The sequence below is a fragment of the Nyctereutes procyonoides genome, unplaced genomic scaffold (assembly GCF_905146905.1).
Source record: "Nyctereutes procyonoides isolate TBG_1078 unplaced genomic scaffold, NYPRO_anot_genome, whole genome shotgun sequence".
In the NCBI taxonomy this organism is placed as follows: domain Eukaryota; kingdom Metazoa; phylum Chordata; class Mammalia; order Carnivora; family Canidae; genus Nyctereutes; species Nyctereutes procyonoides.
In genome coordinates this window covers 46958341-46977347 of record NW_026575020.1, presented here as the reverse complement: position 1 = coordinate 46977347, position 19007 = coordinate 46958341, and positions in this window count along the sequence as shown.

Genomic DNA, 19007 nt, shown 5'->3' with positions numbered 1-19007 from the left:
AAGACTTCCATAGAGGAGAGGCAGAAGAGAAGTCACAAAACTGCACAGACTGCCTTCCTGCTCCCACCTACTTGCTCCACTGCCCTTTTTTTTCCTACCCTTGCTCTAAGGTAAGTCCCTAAGATCCTGGACCCAAAAGTCTTGAATGTGAGAAAAAACTTGGAAGTAAAGCTGGACACCATAGGTTTTTGTTTTAAGAGTGCTGAGGCTTAGTGGGCTCAGAGGGACCAGCGGAATACACACTGGTAAGAAGCATAAGGTCTGTTGTTTTTAGAGGGAACAGATGACCCAATAGTGGAGTAATGGACAGGAGACAGCTGATTGCCAGAAATACATTTTCATATTTTAGATAGCATTTTAAGCACGCTAGCTCCTTAGAGTTAAAATCCATAGATAACATTTTTAGCAAGCATGCTGGTTTCCTTAGAGTTCAAATCCATTTCTATGTTTTTTTGAACTTGATAAGATTTTCTAAGAAGGAGTTTTCATATTCAGCTTGATTTTTGAAAGTGATAAAATTTTATATAGCCACCAACATTTTCCTTTTTCACACAGTGTTGTCTAGCTTCTTTTAATGCACTACTAAATTTTGTAGCTCCTTTGACTTTTTTTTTTTAAGTAATGCCTATGCCTTTTTTTTTTTTTTTAAAGATTTGATTTTATTTATTTATTCCTTGAAGACCCAGAGAGAGAGGCAGAGACACAGGCAGAGGGAGAAGCAGGCTCCATGCAGGGACTCCATCCTGGCTCTCTGGGATCAGGCCCTGGGCTGAAGGCGGCGCTAAACCGCTGAGCCACCGGGGCTGCCCTCCTTTGACTTTTTTTATTTTATTTTATTTTTTTTAAGATTATTTGTTCATAGAGACACACACACAACACACACAACAGGCAGAGACACAGGCAGAGGGAGAAGCAGGCTCCATGCAGGGAACCTGATGTGGGACTCGATCCCGGGTCTCCAGGATCACGCCCTAGGCTGCAGGTGGTGCTAAACCGCTGCGCCACCGAGGCTGCCCTCCTTTGACTTTTAAATCCTATTCAAGACTTTAATAAATTCTCTTTGCCCATAATTTTCAGTTTGTGTAAATTTGCAGTAAGGTAAGTAGAGGTGGGAAGTAACACTTAATTTTCATAAGGCAAATATCAAGGGAAAAACTAACACTGTGCTCCTTGTAAAAATCCTTAGGGTTACACTGTGGTTAGAGGTTGAACATCAGTGTTAAACATTGCACCAAGCATTGCTTTAAATCCTTATCAAGCTACTATTTTTGGAACAAAGTAGGAAATATTCCATTTCTTTTTTTAATTTTTATATATTTATGATAGTCACACACAGATAGAGAGAGAGAGGCAGAGACATAGGCAGAGGGAGAAGCAGGCTCCATGCACTGGGATCCCGACGTGGGATTCGATCCCGGGTCTCCAGGGTTGCGCCCCGGGCCAAAGGCAGGCACCAAACTGCTGCGCCACCCAGAGATCCCGAAATATTCCATTTCTTAAGGTTGTTGGATTATTCCCTCACCCTTAAGCTTTCTGTGGCTGCATCATCACTGGAAAGATAAAAACTGGATAATTGGGATCCCTAGGTGGCTTGGCAGTTTAGTGCCTGCCTTCTGCCCAGGGCCTGATCCTGGAGACGTGGGATCGAGTCCCGCATTGGGCTCCCTGCATGGAGCCTGCTTCTCCCTCTGCCTGTGTCTCTGCCTGTGTGTGTGTGTCTCTCTCATTAATAAATAAATAAAATATTTTTTTAAAAAAAACGGATAATTTCTTGTTATATAGTAGATCTTCAGTGTTAAAGTTTGCTTCAGTATTTGGCCTCAAATTGCCTTTTTTTTTTTTTTTTTTTTGAGCTTCCAAGAACCAGGTCAATTAAAACCAAAATGGTTTTCATCATGGTATGTTCCTTTTTATCCTACCAATAATTCTAAGAGCAAAATCTTCAACTTGTTGGGCCGTCAGAACCCTTGTGAGATAACAGTACCCCAAATTCAGAAAGCCATTAAGGAAAGCGAAGCTGGCTACTCCTTGCCTCCCCTCCACCCTGCTGACGCTTGCCAAAACCCAGCTGGCTGATTTTGGAAAGCCCTTGAAACATGTCATTAATGGTGCTTTCTTTTGAGATCAGGCTGTTGACCTAATTTGTGATTAACAAAACCTGGCCAAATCCTGCAGCGCCCCTCTCCCCCAGGGGAACATGTAGTGAAAAGTGTTTAGCAACATCACTAAGTCTCCTAACCCCAGCTAATAAAGATGATAAAAAACACTCAAGCTATCAAGTAGGGGTTTTTTTTGAGGGCAGAAGAGCAATTTAATTTTGAGCATTTGTATGTTAAATGGCATGTTGCTGGCATAATTTGAAAGCATTATTCTGGTGTCTTGCAAACGCCCAGTTCCTCCTAAATATTTGGGACCATTTCCTAACGCTGTTTAGGAGTTGGATTTGCCAAACTTTCTCCTATTGATCAGTTCGTGCATTCCTCCCAGGCTCTTCACCAAGAATGTCCTTCCCCATCCTAGTTCTGGGTAGTGCAGTGGAAAGGACTAGTAATTAGGAGTCAGACCTGCCTGAGTTCAAATGCTGCCTCTTCCATATGGTAGTGACCCTTGGACCATCAAAATAGCACAATCCTTGGTATAAAATAAGTTCTCTACAGGTAATAAATACTATATTAATATTGCTATCTCAGGTAGTATTCTAGCCACAGAACAGATTTTACCTTTCAGGCTAAGTTTACTATTTTTTTTTTAAGATTTTATTTTTAAGTAATCTCTATATCCAGCCTGGGGCTCAAACTTAAAACCCCGAGATCAAGATTACATGCTCTACAGACCAAGCCCATGGGGTGCCTTTTTCTTTTGTTCTTCAAATCATTCACAACTGTACGATAACAGGAGCCCCCTGTTGGATTGTCTGTACTCAATGACAGGATTCAATACAAAAGTTGGATGTTTCAGGAGCCTTTCGGCCTTTCAAAGGCTGGCCTTAGCTTTGTGAACGGTGCTTCTCACCCAAGGGGAGCCCTTGTAGCCTCCTCAGGGAGAGCTCTGTGTTCTCTTTCTGCACCCACTATTTCCCTTTCTCTTAATTCTGGTGGACAGAGTGTTTGGAGCACCTCCTCATTTAACTTCTCGCTGGCCATGAGAACAGCCACCTGAGCCACCCGAGTCCAACTTGGCGATGGTTTGCTTGGCAGCTTGTCACTGCAAACAACAGATGGGCCTTCTTTCCTGGTGATGTGAAGCTCCTTGAATGTACTAAGGCAGCAAAACAAAACTGTTTTTTCTTTTCTGAACAAGTCTTGATGTTTAGAATGAACAGGTTCAGGCAGAAATATTGGAAGCTTACCCATAAAAACAAGGGAAGACGAGGAAGGACTGGATGAATAAGAAAACTGAATTAACTCAAAATGAGTAAGTCAAGGTCTGATACGTAGATGGTAGTTCCTGATTGTAGCTAAAAAAAAAAAACCGACATACCATTTTGGGTGCACAACTGTTGGAATATGGAAGAAATGTGGGAAAACGTAGAAACTAGAAAACAGGGCCACCTGGGTGGCTCAGTGGTTGAGCGTCTGCCTTTGGCTCAGGGTGTGATCCCAGAGTCCTGGGATTAAGACCCTCATCGGGCTCCCCTCAGGGAGCCTGCTTCTCCCTCTGACTGTGTCTCTGCCTCTCTCTGTCTCTCATGAATAAACAAATAAAATCGTAAAACAAAACAAAACAACCAGAAAACATGTAGAATTAAACTTTGATTTAGACCAAAGTTTTAGGTGACTAGTGATTATCCCGGCATCCTTGCTGCCCATCCTCTCAACCAACTGTCTCTGTCACTTAGGGGAAACATTAGTTTAGTGAATATGAAGCGTTTTTCCTTTTCTTTCTTTTTGGTAACTTTGTAAAATAATGTTTCCTGGTTACAAAAGTAGTAACTAATTTTAGAAAATTTAGAACTACAGAATACCAGAAAGATTAAAATAATAGCCTAAAATCTCACCATTTATTTGTACATTTTTTCATAGATAGGAATCCTTAACCTGAGATGCAGGATAGGCCTTAATGGGACCCATGAACCCCAAAAATTGTATGTAATACATGCTTGTGAGCTTTTTGGGGAAAAGGAGCTCACAGTCTGATGAAAATTAGGTTCTAAGAGGTGCAACCACCTTCAAAATACTACAGACTTGAGGCATAGATTTTTCCAATTTACTTTCTACACACTGTGATTTTTTTTTTTTTAAAGATTTGATTTATTTACTTGAGAGAGCACAGAGGGAGACGGAGAAGCAGACTCCCCACTGAACAGGGAGCCGGATGTGAGGCCTGATCCCAGGACCCTGGGACATGACCTGAACCGAAGGCAGATGCTTAACACTGAGCCACCCAGGTGCCCCCTCCCCACTTTTTAATGTCACCATCCGAGTTCGCTTCATGCCGTAATTTTTATTCTTGTTTTTTTTTTTCCCCTTAATATTTACATCCAAAGTGGGGCTCAAACTCCTGACCTTGAGATCAAGAGTGCTCTAAGGACTGAGGCAGCCGGGTGCCCCGATCCATACAGTAGTTTTAAGACTTCAGACCAATGACGTTAGCTGTGATTTGACTACAGGACTCTGGCGGAACGGGAGTGGTAAGTGCTGTCCTGAAAAGATGGCATTTGGTTGACGTTCATTCCAAAAGCATGATGAAGGGCACTAAGAATGTGGTGCCTCTGTTCCCGGAGACAGAAGATGGCAGGCAGGGCTTTGGATTTCTCCCTTTGGCCTCACGTCCAGCTTCCCTGCAGGCCCCAGAGGGTGGGCGGTGTCAACAGGACGTGTTTGGCTCCTCATCCTCCTGCTGACAGCCAGGTCTCTGAAAGGCAAATCACACACTTCCCAAGTGTTGGATCCCAGGCTGCGCTGCCGCTGGGGGGAATGGTTCCTAACTGCTATCAGGAAGCAGGGAACTTGCCTGGCCTTTCACAGCATAATCAGATCTGTCATTCTCTTCAGGAGTTGGCTTCCTTTCTAGGCCTTGTTCCTTGCTCTGGAGGTAACAACTGTCATTTTCTGCTGGTATTTCTGCTGTGGTAATCACGTCTGCCCTTCTCATAGGAGACCAGGGGAATTTGCTCGCCAAAGTCACAGCTGGCTCCCAGATGGCTCTCGTACCGTGACCCCACCAGCATCCCAAAGTGGATGTGCTGGGGAGGCTTAAACTTGGCCTGCTGGGCGGGGAGGCCTGTGGACCCCCACCCTGGGAGATTTATGGGCCCCGGCCTTGGAGAGGGCAAGTCTCTAGAGGTGGGATGGGGCTGATCAGTTTCCTTTCGTTGTGAGTTCTAGAATGATGCCTAAAACAGAAGAGGTTGACCTCATCTTTACCCCACCCGAAGATTGAGTGAGGACAAGTAGATAACTAGCAAGCTATTCCTGACATTGCTAAATTACCTGGCAAAGGAAGTTCTTCATATTCTCTCTGTCTCTCTCTCTCCACACACACACATACCAGAAGAGTTCTTTCTCTTCCAGGGTATGTTCTTTAGGTCGCTGGATATGACATCCAGATAAGCTAAGGAGGTTATAGTCTTCCCTTCCCAGAGCGAGTATCCATCCCATCCAGGTGAAACCGGGCAGCAGAGCTCAAACAGTTTCTTGTTGCAAAGAAATTCTTCAGCGTCTATTTCCTGGAGATAATGTAGAGAACGCTAGCAGGTTTCTAACATACTTCAGCTGTTCAGGAAACACTTTACATAATTTCCTGCTCTAGAGAATAGGAGGAGGCCCAGAAAGTTGGAAAGTATTACTCTCTTTCTTTATGGTCTCAAATGCACTTCACAAGGCCCCGTTCACTACTCGCACACACGCTCCTTCCTATAAGCTCTGTTCTGGCTCACGCAGCCCTTTCATGCGGGAAGGTTCTTTTTAAGAGCGTGGCGAGAATCCTAATAACTCGGACTTCCCATAGCATACTGGCCTGAGCTTCATAAGGAACTTCACAAAGAAGAGCTAATGAAGCTTGGAAAGCCCCTGGAGAGCGCTCCCAGCCGGCATTGAAACGCAGCCAGCTCTGAGGTGGACCAGCCCTGTCTCTGCCCGGCCCAGCAAGCCCAGCCGCAGCGCAGACAGGAGAGCGGGGCAGCCAGCGCCTCGCGTAACTGAAACTGCAAGGAGAAGGCAAGTTAGACACCACGTAATGAACCCCCTTTTCATTTGCCTTTTTGCCACATCCAGTGGGGTTCAGATCCTGGCATTTCAATTGAGTTATCTAGGCTTTTATTTATTTAAGATTTTTTTTTTAATATCATGAGAGACACAGAGAAAGAGGCAGAGACACAGGCAGAGGGAGAAGCAGGCTCCCCGTGGGGAGCCCGATGTGGGACTCGATCCCAGGACCCTGAGATCATGACCTGAGCCAAAGGCAGATGCTCAACCGCTGAGCCACACGGGTGCCCTGGGTCATTTAGACTTTTGAGCAAAATTTCGGGTAATAGCAAAACGAAAGCAAGTCTAAGATTAATCCTTATCTAGGGGTGCCTAGGTAGTGCAGTCAGTTAAGCATCTGACTCTTGGTTTCGTCTCAGGGTGATGAGATCGAGCCCCACATTGAGCTCTGCACTCAGTAGGGAGTCTGCTTGAGGATTCAATCTCTCTCTCTCTGCCTCTGCCTCTGCTTATGCTCTCTTTCTCAAATAAATATAAATCTTAGATACACACACACATATATACATATATAATATTTTTAAAAAATCTAAAGTAATAGTTCTCAGTCAAGGGCAGTTTTGGCCCTCAAGGGGACATCGACAGTGGAGACGTTCCTGGTTGTCACATCTTGGGGAGAGGCTGCTACCAGCATCTAAGTGGGTAGGGAGCAGGAATACTGCTAAACCTCCTGTAATGGACAGAACCGACCCCCACCACAAAGGATTACCTGGTGCAAAATGTCAATAGTGCTGAGATTGAAAACTTCTGGTCTAAAGTATCAAAGTGATTCCCTGTTGGTTTGTGTTCTCTCTCTCGGCCCTGAATCTTATGTTGGTGACCTTTTAGTCCATTCAAATTAGGATCCAAGCTCCTGGGAGCACTGCAGGTTCCTGGCCCAGCCCCGCTGTGGATGCGCCTGCAGGTGATGACGTTCTCCTAAGCTGTGGGGTGTGGGAGAGACGCCTGTCACCACCCCATAGCTCCCTGGGCATCGGATGCGTTGTGCATCCCCCAAAAGAGGAACCACTGCTCGCATAGTTCCCAGGTGGGCCCCAGAGCTCTGGGGTAATCTGAGGTCCCATTTTCCCTTCCGTGAAGAGTGAGGTGTTCCTTGTCTCCGGCAGGGCTGACTCGGTGAGCTGCTGTTCATTTCCTCTCTCCTCGAGGCCCGACTGCCAGGGAGACCCCAGGCCACGGCCGTTTGTCCAGCCATCAGCAGCAGGCAGCCACAGCGGGATTCAGCCAATAGAAAGATACCAGGGAACTTCATTTCAACCTTTCCTTCTGCAAACTTAAAAACTGTCTTTTCTGGGAAAAGAGAGAGAGAGAGAGAGAGAGAAAAACAAAATAAAAAAACAAAACCCTAGGAAACTTTCCTCTCACCCAGGAATCCCCCCCAGACACCCCCCTGCAGCCTCTCCTTCCCCTCTGCCACCCTCCTCTGCCTTGGCTCCTCTGAGTCTTCGTGGCCCCTGGGCGAACCTGGGGTCCAGCCCCAGGCACTGGCCCACCCTGCACCCCTGGTAGACATTTAAAACGAGAAAGTCCACCCAGATCTCATCTAATCAGGGCTGTGGATCCCTGAAAACTTGCTCCGAAAGCCAGGCAGCCTGTGGTTCCCTGGAGAAGGAGCTCTTTCCCGGGGCGACTGTCCTGGTGGGTCACTGCTATTTATTAATCAAGTCAAAAGGGCTCCTAACCATGACCTGGCAGGTGCATTCTTTTCCTGGGGCTGCCATAATGAAGTGCCACAGACCAATGGCTGCAGCAACAGTCATTTATGGTCTCAGGTCTGGAGGCTCCAGATCTGAGATCAAGGGGTAGGCGGGTTCCTTCTGAGGCTGGCAGGGGAGGATCTGTCCCAAGCCTCTCCCTCTGGCTTCTAGACAGCCGCCCTCTACTGTGTCTCTTCACGTTGTTGTCTGCCCTCTTGTGCATTCTCTGTGCCCAGTTGTCCTTTTTTTTTTTTTTAAGATTTTATTTAATTATTCATGAGAGACACAGAGAGAGAGAGAGACATAGAAAGAGACAGAGACACAGGCAGAGGTTAGAAGCAGGCTCCAAGCAGGGAGCCCGACGTGGGACTCGATCCCGGGTCTCCAGGATCACACCCTAGACTGAAGTTAGCGCTAAACCTCTGAGCCACCCGGGCTGCCCCAGTTGTCCCTTTCTAAGAACATCGGTCATATTGGATTAGTGCCCACTCTATCAATCAATTTTAACTTGATTACTTCCACAAGACCTCATCTCCAAATGAAGTCACATGCAGAGGGTCCTAGGGGTTAGGACTTCAACATGACTTTTGGAAGAGGAACAATTCGACCCTATAGCAACAACTAAATGCAGTCCATGATCTGGGACTGAGAAAAAAAAAAGGCATTAAAGAGATTATTGAGACAATTAGCAAAATTTGAATACAAACTCTATGTTAGATAATATCATTATATCAGCATTAAATCTCTTGTTTGGAAATTATACTGTGGTTGTATAGAAAAGTCTTCTTGCCCTTAGGAGACAACATGGAAGTGTTTAGGCTTAAAGGAGTCTGCATCTCACACCCGAAAATAATTCAGAGATAAAGTGTTAAAATTATAAATATGTATAGGGGTGCCTGGCCAGCTCAGTCAGTAGCTGAACCTCGGCTCTTGATCTCGGGGTTGTGAGTTCCAGCCTCATATTGGGTGTAGACATTACTTAAACAAATTTTTAAATTTTTTTATTTTTTATTTTTTTAAAAGTTTCTATTCATTTACTCGTCACAGAGGGAGAGAGAGAGCACACAAGCAGGGGGAGCAGTAGAGAGGGGAGAAGCAAGGGGCCTGAGGCAGGACCCAATCCCAGGACCCTGAGACCATGGCCTGAGCCAAAGGCAGACACCGAACCGACTGAGCCACCCAAGTGCCCCAAACAAAATTTTTTAATCTTTGAAAAATGATCGGCATAAATATATACATTGATGTGAAATGTTGGGGTTTGGGAGTAAACAGTCAAGAAAGAATTCTTGAGACATCTCCTATGCAAAAAGGGCAATTTTTATTAAAGCACGGGGACAGCACCTGTGGGCAGAAAGAGCTGCATTGGGGTCATGAGGAGTGGCCCATTAGGGATTTTCAAGTTGGCAGGAGAGTGGGGAGGGCGTAAGTCTCTAAGGAATGTGGAAGCAAGGTTTCCAGGACATTGTGGGGCCAACAAAGTATTCACACTGAGGCAGCTGAGCTCTTTGAGGAAGCTCACTGTGCCTGGCTCAAGGACTTGTCAATGGGCTGCAAAAGAAATTTATTTTTTTCTATATTTCCTTTGCCTTTGTTCTCCACATGATAAATTATATATTCATATATAGTGCATATATACTATATGTGTTATATATAGTATATAAAATTATATGCACATATATGGAGAACTCACACCAATGTGGCAAAATAGTCTTTGTATTATTATTCTAAGTTTAGAATTAATGCAAGATTAAAAATTGAAAAAAATCTGAAACTAATAATGCATTATATGTTAATTAATTGAATTAAAAAAACAAAACAAAACAAAAAATTGAAGAAAAAAAAAAACAAACCACCAAAACCCAAACCAATACTTGTGTGGTTGACATTCTTTACAGCAGGTAGGTCCTTTCTTCTTTCCAGTTTATTCCTTGCTCTCTGCAGGTAGAATTTTAGGAGGAGAATATTATTAATTCTCAACCAGGAAGCTCATATTTTAGCTTCTGAAAAATGAAGACTTCTTGGCTCCCTAGTTTTCCCATTTTGTTGTAAAGCATTGATGGAATGCCCAATGCACAGACAGGTGCCCTGCCCAGTGCAGGCTTGCAGGAAGGCCCAGGGGTGTGCCTTGGGAGAATGGTTGCCACCCACAGCCTGGGCTCCAGACCAGTCAGGACCAGCTTCCCATGCTGGGGCATTACAGGCATTCTCAGGGTGGGTGTTCCTGTGCTCATCTCTAGGTGACAGTGACCTGCACTGCAGGCCTTTGGGGTTTCCTAAGGGCAGTGGGGAGATTAGCTGAATGCCTTAAATCCTTGGGTCACCTTCTCAGAGATGGCGGTTCTCCTGGGGTAGCCCCTGGGGGCTTCATTCGCTCTGCAATCTGAGCTAAGAGGGTCTGGGAAATCACCGGGGGCCACTCTCGGTGGGTGGACACACTGGTGAATGCAAGAGCATATATTTGCAGGGTAGCTTTGGGACGAGCCAAATGTCACACATGGTTTCTCCAAGGGAAAGACCTCCGAAAGCTACAAAAGCCAGTGTGGCCCCTCGTGCACCCCACCCCATCCCACCCACCCTGACCTGCAGAGATGCCTCTGGGACTTCGCCTTCCTGGCAAAGTCTGGGCAGGGGCGCCAGTCTGAGGTTGAGTCTGGGTCCCTCTGTTCCCCTGTCCCGGCCTGGCCAGGATGCAGCATGGAGGCAGGGCAGCAGCGTCGGGGGTGGGGGGCAGACATGGACTGGGATGCAGGAAGTAGAGGCAGTCTCTCTAGGTGGATCTCGAGAAAGAAGAATGTAAAACCAATTTACCTTCAAAAGGTAAAGTGAAGCTAGTGCCAATGAGGAGGGCACGTCCTCTTTCTCCTCCCTCTCCGCCCGATAGAGGATACAATCTGGACAGCACAGCAATAGCTTCCAACTTGGGCCTTCCTGCTTCTGCTCTCGGCCCCTACCTCCTGTCCACACGACAGTCAGAGGGGCTTGTTTTTGGCTAAGTTTGCGCACCTTATAACGTCTCCTAGACTCCTCCTTTTCATTTGTCTTCGTATTTTATTTTGAGGTCTATTTTATTTGAAATATAATACATACAATAATGTGTGTAAAGGGCTCCAATCTGAAGTGTGCAGCTCAACACGTTTCTGCCTATAGACAGACACCCTCACATAACTGCCATCGGGATCAAGATACGGACATTTCCAGACCCCAGGTGGTTCCTTCAGGCTCCTCTCCAGGCAATTACCTCCTCATCTTTTTCCCACCCCTCCTCTCTCTTCCCCTATCAACCACCCCTACTCCTAGGTGGTTCGTAACCACTAATCTGACTTCAAACACAGAGGGAGCTTTCAATTTTTAAGAATTTTATTTATCTATCTATTTATGAGAGTGAGAGATGGAGCATGAGCTGAGGGGGGAAGGGCAGAGGGAGAGAGAGAGAGAGAATCCTAAGAGGGCTCCACGCTGAGCCCAGATGTGGGACTGGATCTCATGACACTGAGTTCAACGAGAGCTGAAATCAAGAGTCGGACTCTTAATCTACTAAGCCACCCCGGTGCCCCCAGAGGGCTCTTTTTTATAAAAAAAAAGATTTTATTTATTTATTCATGAGAGACACAGAGACAGAGAGAGAGAGAGAGGCAGAGACACAGGCAGAGGGAGAAGCAGGCTCCATGCACCGGGAGCCCGATGTGGGACTCGATCCCGGGTCTCCAGGATCGCGCCCTGGGCCAAAGGCAGGCGCCAAACCGCTGTGCCACCCAGGGATCCCCAGAGGGCTCTTTTTAAAGCACAAAACACACCATATCCTCTGCTTAATACTTTCTGATGGCTTCCTGTCACACTTAGAATAAAACTCACTACAGCCTGTAAGACCGTCCATGAAGTGGCTCCTATTGGGCACCCGTGTCTAAGACCTCTTCTCTCACACTGTCCCAAGCTCACTGAGCTCCAGCTATACTGGCCTTGCTTGTAGTCCTCAAACTATTCAACCTTGTTGCTGCCATGGGGGCTTTGCTTGTGCTTTTTCCTATTCCTGCAAGGAGTCTCTGCCCATATCTTCATATGGCTTGTTTCTTCTCATCATTAGGTCTTGCCTCAAATATTACCTCCTCCAAAGGCCTTCCATGACATCACCCATTTCCCTCATCACTATTCCTTTATTTTGTTTCATTTTGCAATACTGTTTACTCCTTCTCTTATTGGAAAAGCTTTGTGTATAGGCCAAACTTAAAAATCTTAGTGGCCTACCTCAAAAAATATTAGTTCTTGCTCATATCACATTCTGATGCACTTTGGAGTGTGTGTGTGTGTGTGTTTGTAGGGGGGTTCTATTCCACATTCTCATTGAGGGAATTAGGCTTCTTCCATTCATTGGCACCACCATTTTCTAGAGATTTCTGCATCTGATGAAGCAAACAAGGAAGAGAAAGAGCATGAGTGACCACCGATAGGCTTTTATGGACCATTCATCACCTTGGCCCACATTTCACTGGCCAGAACTCCATGACATGGTCTCATCTCACTTCCCAGGAGCCTGGAAAGTGTAGTTGAGTGGTGTGTCCAAGGAAGAAGAAGAGGACACAGATATTTGCATGCACAGCGTTTTACTTTGCACTCACCCCAGTACCTACAACAGTGTCACCAGGCACATGATGTACACAGAACAATCCTTCACATACTAAACACACACATAGATACGTACATACACACATGATGCTGCCAATGAAAACTCAGAGCCATTTTTGTCAATCATTTTGGGAGTAATGAAGGGAAGGCACACATTTGTCTTGGAATCCATCCTGCAAGGGACAAATTCCCAGCACTGGCAGCTGGGAGGGCGCCTGGCCTCTGGTGTAGAGGCTGGAAGTGACAGCCTGGGGCCCTGCTGGGCCACTTACTTGCCATGATCTCGGGTAGCTTACTCACCCTCTTTGGAACTCATGGTGCTCACCTGTTAGCACAGCCAGTAGGTCCCCACCTCCGGGGCTGCTGTGAGGGTCAGACGACTTATTCCTGTGGGTGAGAAGATGGGAGCCGTCGGGGTGCCCAACAAGCGCGCCCTCAGGCTAGGCTGTTGTCACAGGTTTGGGGGGGGTGTCTTTGCCTGTGGGCCCCACACACGTTCTCAGCAAAGCTCACACCCGAAAGCCTGGATTCTGAGGCAGACATGTTTGCAAAAGACAAAGTAAACAGGTGTTTCTGTCCTTTTAATCATTTTATTTTCCTTTTTTGCAAGGCCACCGGCCCTTGTTCTAACCTTTACTCTGGGTTTTGGCCGTGGGTTGTCTTCACCACCCTCTCCTTTATCCTCTTCTTGGCCTTCTTTCTGCCACCATCCACCCCCCCACACACCACTTGGTAAATAGTGAGGAACCAATCAGGCCTCAATTCAATCCATCCGGCTCAGGCTGACCCCATGGGCTCTGGCCTCATTCTAGAATTTTCTTCTTTTAAAGATTTTATTTATTTATTCATGAGAGACACACACAGAGAGAGGCAGAGTCACAGGCAGAGGGAGAAGCAGGCTCTATGCAGGAAGCCCAACGTGGGACTCGATCCCAGGTCTCCAGTATCACGCCCTGGGCCGAAGGCAGGCAGTAAACCGTTGAGCCACCCAGGGATCCCCTCATTCTAGAATTAATAAAGCCACATTTGTTCCTCCTCTGGGCAGAGGGCTTGAACCTCCCCCTGCACCCCCCAGGACCTTCCACCCCACCCCTCACCTGCCACATACCGAAACCAGCCACTGAGGCCAAAACTTTGAGCTCTGAGCTCTGAAAGTTTTAACAGGAAAAAATAAACCCACCTCCTGGCCCCTTGAGGTATCTAAACCCCGATTCGAAGAACAAAGATGTTTCTGAAGCTCTGGACGTGTCACCTACCCCAGGGTTCCAGATCCCCTCACTGGGCCACGTATCACCACATTCCTCTACATGGACTCAACACCCCCCCCAGGGCCTTCTAAATGGCCTCCAAAATGCACTGTGAGTTGACAATGAATTCCTTTGGTTTTACCTAGGAAGTGAGGAGAAAAATGCTTTCCTTTTTTTTTTTTTTTAATGCTTTCCTGATAATGATCTAAAATCAGAGAAAGTAGAAGTTCTTGGTTGAAAAAAATGTATTTTTCTTCTCATGGTGGGTTCATATTTTGCGTGTTAAAAATGTGAATACAGGGTGTGGGGTTTGCTATGTAAAACAGCACGGGAGATACTGAGTTCTGTGTGTTACCGGGAGGGGAGGTGTTTGTGTAAAGCTGTTGGCTTCCTCCCAACTGGAAAAACCACCACAGGGAGGCAGTAGAGCTTAGTGGTTAAAAGTGTGGGCTCAGAAATCCAACAGATTTGAGTTTGAAATCTGATTCCAGTACTTAATAGCTGTGTGACCTCCCGAAAGTTACTTAACTGCTCTGTGCCTCACCTTCTAACTCAGCAGAAAGGGATGAACCTACTATCCAACTCCTAAGGATGTTTTTTAAGGGTGAATGAGCTAAACAGCTCAACAAGTAAGCTCTCAATTAGTTTAAAAAGTGGGAGTTTAAGGCGGGGGCAAAAAAATTCAGATAGATGCATATATAGAGGGGTTTTGTTTTTTGTTTTTTTTTTTTTGCTTGTTTTGTTTTTGAGAGTGCAATATTTTTAAGACCGTGCAAGGTGCTTCAACCTTCAAATCTCTAAATAGCTACTCAAAGAGCCTGTCTCCAGTCCTCACCTCCAATCACATACATCCTTTCCTGGTCCTGAATCACATTTCAAGAGCTACTTCAGAAAAGTCATGACCGTCCACACTGTTATTCTTCTAGCTTTCTTGTCATGCAAAGGATGTATAATTTGTACCATTTCACTCTTTTAAAAAAAATTTAAGCTCAATTAACATATAATGTATTATTGGTTTCAGAGGTAGAACTCAGTGACTCAACAGTCTTGTGTAACACCCAGTGCTCCTCACATTACGTGCCTCCTTAACACCCATCACCCGCTTACCCCATTCTCCCACTTGCCACCCCTCCAGCAACTGCTTGTTTCCTACAATAAAGAGTGTCTGGTGGGGGCAGCCTGACTGGCTCAGTGGTTTAGCGCCTGCCTTTGGCCCAGGGCGTGATCCTGGAGACCGGGGATCGAGTCCCACGCTGAGCTCCCTTCATGGATCCTGCTCCTGTCTCTGCCTCTCTCGCTCTCTGTCTCTCAAGAATGAATAAATTAAAAAAAAAAAAAAGAGTGTCTGATGGTTTGTCTCCCTCTGATTTTGTCTTGTTTTGTTTTTCCTTCCCTTCCCCTATGATCCTGTTTTGTTTCTTAAACTCCACATGAGGGGATCCCTGGGTGGCGCAGCAGCTTGGCGCCTGCCTTTGGCCCGGGGCCCAATCCTGGAGACCCGGGATCGAGTCCCACGTCGGGCTCCCGGTGCATGGAGCCTGCTTCTGTCTCTGCCTCTCTCTCTCTCTCTGTGATGACTATCATAAATAAATAAAAATTAAAAAAAAAACTCCACATGAGTGAGATCGTATGATAATTAGCTTTCTCTGATTGACCTATTTCACTTAGCATAATATCTTTCAGTTCCAGTTCCATTTCACTCTTGAGTGTGATAATAAGCATTCTCATAGCTCTGGTTGCATGTACACACACACACACACACACAGAAATAATTTATATGATTATCTTGTTATATGTAATACAGTTATTGTATTATATACTATATAACACATTATAATTACAAATCGCATTTTTTTTTACTTAGGATTTCACAGAGGTGGAGAAGGCTACTTTTTCTGCTCTTTTTTTGGTTCAAGGTTTCAGAAAAAAAGCTTAAAGTAAAAGGTTTCATTTTGCTTGCTGATTACATTAAGCAGTGCCCAAGTGGGGGCGGGGGCAGGCATGGGAGTTAGATCGTGGCTGGTAATCAAGTGGGTGACTGATTTGGGGAGAAGGTGAGAGTTAATTAGGTGTGTTGGCATCTGGGTGACCAGATGAGAGGAATTAAGACTTGATTACCCGATTGGATCATGGTTCCATGGACAGGGTGGCTGGGTTATAGGAGTGGATTAGATGTTGCTGGACCACCAGATCCCTCACTTGTGAAAGGAAGTGAGAGAAACCAAGGGAGAGATTATCTCTCTCCCCCAGTAGCCTGGGTAGATCAGAGTTGAGTTTGAATCCTGCCAACTTCTGAGCTGCTTAGGAGGAATTATTTAGGGCTGGAGAGATTCCAAATGAGAGGTAGGATTTGCAATAGTGAACATTCGCTAAGCAGTTCTTCCGTGCCAGGTACTGCACTAAGTACACCCCTTAGGTACTTGAACTTCTCGGGAAAGCCTCATCACACTCTCTGAGGTGGGTAGTGTCCATTTCTACAGATGAGAAAACAAAGGCACAGGAGGTCAAGTGCTTTGCCAGGGTGCAGCCAGCTTCTCTGGCTTCATCGCCTCCAAAGAACCAAGGGAGGTTGGTGTCCCAGAGGCCAGGCTCTTTGGCTCTGCAGACCCGGCTCCTGGTCAGGGCTCCTCGATGGACAAGGACGGCCACCGACGCTGTGCGGCTCCCAGTGAGCAGCCAGGAGCGGGCCAGGGAAGAGCAAGCTGGTTGCATCTGGTGAAGAATCAGTGTGTTTTCTTAAATCTGAGGGCAACAACAGGGCGGCCAGGATGGGAAGCTGGGGGGTACTAGCCGGGACGCTGGGTCAGAGCTCACCCCACGATGAATCAGCATGATCCCAGCTGCTGGTGATTTTCGAAGAGGAAAGATCTAATGCTGGGCAGAGAAAGGGCCAGAGCTGGACGGTTTTAAAGATGCTTCCCTTCGACCCAACACTGTTTTTTGAACCTCTTAAGCGAGTGTGGGAAGGAAAATAGTATATACCACATACCATCCCCTGACAAGCATGACCTCTCTCAGTTCCTGCAAGTGCCCTGATGGTGAGGGCAGGGATTCCACCTCTATAAAGAGGGAAATAGAGTCTCAGAGAGGTTTAGGAAGCTGCCTAGGGTCACACAAGCCACGAGATAGCCAAGCCGGAGAGTGGACTGTCATCTGTTGGTCCCTTGCCTGGTACTGCCAGGGACAGTACTGATTGTTGGGGTAAAAGCCCGCAAGAAAAAGTCCTTTTCCCCGCTAGATTTTTACTATCCAATAGAAGAGATAAGAATGATATCCAAATGACCAATGGGAATGGCAGACATTGATCGAGAACTTTCTGGGGCTGACTCTCTGTTTTATTCAGTGACTCTAACTGGCTAACGACGGCCCTCTGAGGAAGGAGTCACTGTTCCCATTTTACAGTTGGGGAGGCTGGGTCTCAGAGAAGTTAAGAAAGTTGCTGAAGGTTCCCCAGCAAGCAGTTGTCCCTTCCTAGCCGAGGGAGGTATCGTGAGAAGAACAAACAACTCGTGTGGGTGGAGGTGGTTACATTTGGTGTGTGTGCAGCTCCAGCCTCATTCCAGGCCTGACATGAGTCATCTGCACGTCACAGAACCAGCCCCTCTGGACCTATGGCTGTTTTATCCATTAGGCAGAGCTGGGCCCGGATAATGTGGTTCTAAGCAGAGAAGATGGCCTCCTTCCAACCACGTCCTCTCTGCAGGCCCTTGGGAGCTGGCCAGGCCCGGTGACCCGTGGAAGAGGTGATGCTGTGCCCTGGTGTCCAAGCAGCATGGCTTGGCTGAGGTTTCTGGGCTCCTTCCAGTGCAGAAACCCGTTTGCTTTTACCCTTCAATGTGAACCAGATGTGGGGCACCTCCACTCTGAAGGGCAGAGGCTGCTCCTGGGGGCCCCTTGCCACCCCCACTCCCACAGCATGGGGGCCACTCCCTGGAAGCAGCAGTCAGTGGCCTAGCCTCCTTTCCTCTCTCCTGCTCCCCTCACCCCCACACTCCATTCCTCATGGCACCCCCTGCATCTTCCCTCCCCACCAACAGGAAACGACACTGGACAGATCTCAAAAGTCCATATGTCTTGGACAGTCTCTCTAGGAATTTTCTGGGCTTCTAGTTTGCTCTATGTGTCATGTCCTTTCCGCTCAGCATTTTTGTAAAAAAATAGGAAAAAGGAAAATAAGAGTGAGCGTCCTTCTTTCCCCGGTGCTACCTTCCCTTCCCTTGATCTTGGCAAGAACTGTAATGTCTGCATGCACTCACGGATTCAGTGGGTTGTAATCTGTTACTCTCATTAGTTATTTTGATAATTAGTCCGAGTTTGGCCAGTGGGAGCCCAGTGGCTAATTGCTATGTCCTGTGCCAAGCCTGTCATTCTTTGAGCTCTCTAGCACAAGATGTTCTAGGCTCATCTCACACTTTCCCTGTCCCAGCCCTGCGAAATCAGTCATTTCTCCAAGGATCCTGGTTCATTTTAGTGCAAATGGTGTTTAGAAGTCAAGATCTTGGTGCTGGGTGTGCTCATTGCTACCAGGGTGAGGCTTCCCCATCGCTCTCAGGGGAGAAAACAAGGGAATGTAGGTGTGTGTGTATACACATCCACAGCAGAACACCCACAGGATGACATACATACAGACACAACTAGTTACATCTACGTCTACTTATTATTTTTAAAAATTGTGGTAAGATGCCCAGAACATAACATTTACCATCTTAAACATTTTCAGGTGTACATTTCACTGACATGAAGAACACTCACTCGTACAGCCCTCACCACCATCCATTCACAGAACTCATCTTGCAAAACCGAAACTCTATTAAATACTCATCTCTATAATTATTTTTGTATCTCTATATACTGAAAGAGTTCACACCAGTATGAGTTCACACCAATGTGTCTGATTCCTGTCCAACACCACGGACTTTGTCCCAACCTTCTCCTTTTCATATTTATAACTCTGTTCTCTGGCAGAGATGCTTTCCCCTCCCCATGTGGGCTCTGACTCCCCCCCCCCCCCAAGGCCATCTCCTGCATGGACAGCCTTCCTACCCTTCTCAGGCTCTGAATCCTTATGTTGGGCCACCCACACTCTGTGTCACCATGGCTCCCCACCCCCTCCCACTGTGGACATCTATCTTGCTCTGTCTCACCTAACTTTTAGGATTGAATTGTTCTAGAAAGGAAGAAGAAGGGGAAAGGGATATGAAGAAGAGCTATCAGTGTCATGACTTTAAAGATTTATTTAT